We start from the raw sequence: 6,191 nt of genomic DNA, 5'->3' as shown, positions 1-6,191 counted from the left end.
CTCCTCTAGAGCGAATTCATGGGATCCAGCCCAGCTCTCCAAGCCCTCTGTGTTCTGGGCTGCCTCACTGAGGGGACACAGAAGGCTGGCCTTTTCCCCGGGAACCCTTGTCCCTCCCAAGTGTCACACAACACTCAAGAGTGGATTTAAAAATAAACTTAATTTTTTCCTTTTTTTAAAATTAATTTTATCAGTAAACTTCTGGCACACATAAAGAGCATGTTCACCACAGGGAAAACCTGTACCTAATTACCTGAATTCTTTTCCCATTCCCTCTTCCCCCTTCAACGTTTCTTCTCCTCTCCCTTTATAGAACTTTGTATTGTTTTCTTCCCATTCCTTCTTATTTTCGTATCCCTGTTCTTTTCCTTTCCTTCACTCCCCCTCCCTCACTCTGTTTCTCACTGGAACTTCTTTTACAACTGCCCTGTACCCATCATCCATCTGGGTTTTTATTTCCACTTTCCGTTTCTCACACCAGAAAAACAGTGCAGTATTTACGTGTGTGTATGTGTGTGTGTCTGATTTACTTCACTTAAGAGTGTGGTCTCAATGAGCATCTACTTAGCTAAAAATGCCTCAAGAAAACTCCACTAGAAACAGTACAGAATTTTACTAAACAAAATAATGGAAATTTAACAATGGTTGTTCTATTGCCTATTGTCTTCGAGTTAGTTGTTCAGATTACCAGATGCAGATTTGGTCCAAAAAGTTAAAAAATATTAAAAGGAGAAAAAAATGTAGGCATTAACGGCTCCTTTCAGTAGACCATCAGAAATCAGCAGTACAATTGTCCAAGATATCCTGTATGTATACATGAATATATCTTTTCTCTTCCTTGTTTCTTTCATCCTTTTCCTCTTTCAGTTGTTCCTTCTCTTTGAACAGTTTCTTTCTGTTTCACAGTATCTATTGTACCTTTCAGATTTTATATACTTTTTCAGGTTCTTATAGTAGTGAGACAACATAATATTTGTACATACAGGTCTGATTTATTTCACTTATGAGTACGGTCTCTAGTTGCATCCATATACCTATATAAAACTTGAGTTTATCTTTTTATAAATGCACAATACTCTATTGTGTAAAAACACCACATCTTTTTTTATCCATTCTCAGTGGATGGACATTTGAGTAGTTTCTAAGATTTAGCTATGATAAATTGTGCTGTTACAAACATGGTACGCATATGGCACTGTGGTATGATATTTTCAGTTCTTTTGGAAAAATACCCACGAGGGTAATAGCTGGGCTGGATGGGACCACTCATCCTAGTTATTTGAGGAATCTACACACTGATTTCCCCAGTGGCTTCACCAGTCTGCAGCCCCACCAACAGTGGAGACGGGTTCCTTTACCGCACAGCCTCTCCAGCATTTGTTATTGGTTGATTTCTTGATGACAGCACTCTTTCTGGGGTAAAGTGAAATCTCAGTGTTGTTCTAATTTGTGTTTCTCAAATGGCCAGTGACGTTGAACATTTATCATATATTTATTTGAGTTGTTCTTCTTCACCTGAGAACCATCTGTCCATTTCAGATACCTATTTTTGTACTGGAACTTTAAATTTGGGGGTATGATTTAATAAGCTTTATTTTTAAAGCAGTGTTAGGATTGTTCACACACTGGTGGGCACTTTGGCTGCTTCTACTTTTTGGCTTTTGTAACAATGCCATTAGGAGCAGGAGTACAAATAACTCCTTAAGACTGCCCTCATCTTGGATGTATACCCCAAAGCAGGCTTGCTGGCTTACGTGTGATTTCTATGCTTAAGCTTTTGAAGACCTGTCATACTTTTCCCATGATGTGCCACCACTTTATATTCCCACCAGGAGTATGCAGGAGTTTGAGCTTTCCACATAGAGATGCAAAGGGCTTACACAGGATGGCCGGCGACATTAGCTAGTGCAACTGCGTTGCCTAGTGCTTGCTTTACTCTCCTTAACAGGGAAGCAGCAGACTACAAGAGACTGACTATATCTGTCTCTATTTCCAACAGACTCACTTTCAGCTTTTGCTCACAAAAAAAGCTGAGAAAATTTTATTAACTTTTTTTTTAAAGTTAATATAAAATTATAGGAAAATAAAGAACCTGAACATGTAGCAACACAGCTGGAACAGTCTATAGTGGTAGGGGAAGAGATTTAGTTTAGCTGATTTTTCTGTGGCTGTTCGTTGGTCTCTAGACTCATGGTGATGGAAGCTGTACATTTTTTCAAAGGGACCAAGAAGCTACTGGAGGTTTGGCTCACCCACCAGCAACCCGACGCCAACCAGGGATCTGGGGATCTTCGCACTCTCCTGAGACCTGAGTGAGCTGTGCTTTCAAAGGATGCACAATGTTCAGTCATAAGTATAGCAAAAACTGACACACAGGAAGCTTGTGTACATGTGGTACCGACCTCTTACTGAAAGCAGTGGTTCCCCTGTTGAAGTGAGCTAGGGATTACGGTGGGTTTGACTTAATCCAAAGCTTCTTTTATTCTCATAAGAATTTCATGATGCCTTCTCACCGAGGGTACCCACACCAGAGCTTCCAGGAACAAATAGAGTTTCTTAATGCAATTTTCCCAATTGGAGCAGCATATTGTATGGGATATATGAATTCTGATGGTTGGTACATGTATACTTTGGATTTCCCAGAGAGTGCAGTAATCAGCCAAGCAGATCAGACCCTGGAGATTCTGATGAGTGAGCTTGACCCAGGAGTTACGGAAGATGGTGCTACTGTAAAGGATGTCACTCATGAGAATGGAATTCCTGACCTCATACCAGGTTCTGTCATTGATGCTACACTGTTCAATCCTTGTGGGTATTCAATGAATGGAATGAAATCGGATGGAACTTGTTGAACTATTCACATCATTCCAGAACCAGAGTTTTCTTATGTTAGCTTTGAAACTAACTCACCTCAGACCTCCCATGATGACCTGATCAGGAAATTTGTGGAAGTCTTCAAGCCAGGAAAATGTGTGACCACCTTGTTTGTCAATCAAAGTTCTAATTATCACACCGTGCTTTCTTCACCCAGAAGACAGAAGGTTTTAAACATCTTGATTGTCAGAGTGCTATGTTCTATGATAACAACTTTGTGTTACCACTTTTACTAAGAAGCTGCAATAGCAGCAGAGTTGATTAAGAAAAATGAAGAAAGAATGCAAAAAGAGAACACACATAGAAGGTGGTGGCTGCTTTCTAGATGTTGAGACCAGGGTCCCTGCCTTGCTTAACAGCACCAGGTAGTTGCAGAAAGCCCTGGATGTAGTGTAGTGTAATCACTTTGAAGTGTATGCATTATTATATCAAGCAGTTAGATATCTTATGTGAATGCTCTCTTCTTTGTGTAGGTATTCTATGCTGCTCTTGCTGTGAAATTGAAGGGCACGTAGAAAAAAAACTTTTACTATATGAAATTTTACAACACTTGGGAAAATAATTCAATTTGCACAGTGTCATATTTCTGCAGGTATTGTCCAGAATTCCCCACAGATAAGGCTTTTGTCCTCATCAGGTGTTGGCCTCAGCCTAGTAATCTGGGGCTGTTCTGTTAAATTGCTGCCGGAATTTTACATCCAGTTGCCTCCACTTTCTAGAACATTCTCTACTAATGATATTGAAACCAATTTCTAATTCATAAAAATGTTTAGGTATATATTAAGATTAGAGGGTGCTAGCTGAGGTCTGTGAAAAGCGTATATTGTTCTGTGCTTTTCAATGAAATTCTCAAAGAGTATTGTCCCTTTGCAAAGTAGTAGTGTAAATGGATTTTTGTCACCAGGTAGGTAAGCGGGCAGATTGGGCATGAAGACTGTCCTTGATTCTCAAAGTCCAGTCAGGTTGGAACATTTAGTCTTATTTTAGCCGTTGTCACTAATCTGTTATTGCATAGCATCTATAAACTCGGATTCATAGAATTTTGGTGGCCTCGCCATTTGTGACACAACCGTGTGGTTTCGTGATACACGTAAGTGTTCTGACATGCTCTGCACCGTCTTCCTTTCATCATGGCAGTCACAGGATCAAATAAATGCCCATCCAGGTTGTTCACATTTACCCACGTAGCAGAAGGTGTGGGTGGATAAACAAAACAAAGCACCGAAAACATCCAGTGGGAAGTGGCTTGAAGCAGCTTTTAAGAGTTGGCTGTATTTGCAAATACTGCGATTTGAGCATCTGAGAGGATAGCAGAGCTGGCTACATTTTGTACAGTTTTGTATTTGTTCTCACAATATTTTCTTGATAATTTCTGGATTGATGCATTGATGTTTTTGTTCCTTCTGTATTTATAAGTGAAACACCTCTTATTAGTGTTTCTAAACATAAAATCTCCTTGGCTTGAAATCAAGTGGTTGGAACACTGACTTTAAGTTTAACATTGTTGATTGACTGTTTCATTAAAGACATTTTCAGTCAGTGTGACCCGTTTGATTTCTGTCATGAACACAACACCTAGTGCTTTGACTTGCTCTGTAGTGAGGACCAATGCTCAAGGCAGATGTTGTTCTTGAACACTTTCCCAGGAGCTTCGGTGAAGTTTGTTAGCTTAAGGTCTGATGCCTTTTTTCCCCATAAAATACTTAAGAATTCTATTTATAAGCTTGCACAGATTTGTATGGAAAAAAAGCCTGGAACAATGAAAACTGTAGATTAAATAGTAATCTATCCTAGTGTGGCAGAAGAGAGAAAATTTGGTGCCATAATTTCTCCCTTCATTGGTGCTGGATTAAATAATTTGAAATGTATTTCTGTAACACAATTTAAACTTCAATAAAAGTTTACTTAATTAAAAAAAAGAGAAATGAAAAGGAAGAGACATAGGTAAAAAATGACAGTAGAATCCATGAAATAGAAATTTCATGAATATGCCTGGATCGAGGAGAGGGAGAGTATAAGACCGACCTAAGAATTGTACAGAACAGAATGCTTCAGGGATAGGGATATAGCTCAGTGGCAAAAGTGCCTGCCTGGCAAGTGCAAGGTCCCAAGTTTTATCCCTGGAACTACCAAAAAAAAAAAAAAAAAACAATACAGAATTTCACTAAACAAAATGATATAAATTCCATAATACTTGTTGTATTGCATTATGTTGGGTGTACCTGTAATCCTAGTACTTGGGAGGCTGAGGCAGGAAGATTTTGCTGTGAGTTTAAGGCCAACCTGGACTACAAAGTGACTTCAGGGCCAGCCTGAATTACATAATGAAACCTTGGATCAAAAAACCCCCAAAAAACAAAAAACAAAAGGCCCAGGGGAGATTGCTCAGTAGAATAATTGTTTGCGTAGCAAGTGCAGGGTCCTGAGTTCAATCCCTGGTACCAAAAAACAAACAAACAAAAAATAAATAAACAACAACAACAACAAAAATATAACAAAAGCTTGGGCTAGGGATATGTTAGACTATGCTCATTGGAGTTGTTTGCTTAATATTATTTGTTAGAGAATGTCAATAAAGAAACATGTTAGGTGACTTCCTGCTTTCCAGTAGAGAGGTTTTTTTTTTGTTTGTTTGTTTTTGATTTTTCAGTACCAGAGATTGAACTCTGGACCCTGCACTTGCCAGGCAAACACTTATTCTACTGAGCTATCTCCCCAGGCCTTCCAGTAGAGAGTTCTTTGCTTTTCTATAGTTTCTTGTACATGGTTCTTGAGGTCAAATGTGTATGCATTGCATGTACGACGGTTGTAGGAGACACCTGGGTTTGACAAGGGAAGTGCCATTCTCTGTGAGCTGAAGGTCCCACCGTATATGTGCATCTCATCCTTTAGGCCCAAACTTGAAGCATTTGGGTTTGGAACTTGGTTTATGTTATACTTAGCTTTTTATTTTTCCTTCACCAATGTGTACAAATCAGCTAAAATTTAGTGATCTTTAGTTGGGAAAGTCTTTGCTTCAAGCCTGCACCATAATTCCCACTTTATCTTGTCAATTTTAGCAAATTACGAGACTTACATTTCTAGTCACCAGTTCTAGCCTGTCATTTTCACATTTTCCACACATTTATTTGCCATAATAAGGCCCAATTCAGTAAAGTATTCAAATAGGTGCTTAAACAATCTTCCTTTCATGAATGAAAGTAGGGGTGATGCTAACATTGAACTTGAGCTGGCTGCTGGCGTGATTGCTCAGTGGACAATGTATAGAAGACCCCACACCCCAAGCACTTTTACTAAATGGTACCCTGCTATAAAGG

General features: G+C 39.1%; 1 pseudogene; it reads left to right on the top strand.

Annotated features, from left to right (window-relative positions):
• Window positions 1–2,196: 2,196 nt before the first annotated feature.
• Window positions 2,197–3,135, top strand: LOC101567287 (annotated as a pseudogene).
• The last annotated feature ends 3,056 nt before the right edge of the window (window positions 3,136–6,191 follow it).

Source organism: Octodon degus, unplaced genomic scaffold (assembly GCF_000260255.1).
Source record: "Octodon degus isolate 3935 unplaced genomic scaffold, OctDeg1.0 scaffold00015, whole genome shotgun sequence".
NCBI lineage: Eukaryota > Metazoa > Chordata > Mammalia > Rodentia > Octodontidae > Octodon > Octodon degus.
The sequence above is the reverse complement of the archived record's forward strand: the minus strand, read 5'-3'. Positions and strand labels throughout refer to the sequence as shown.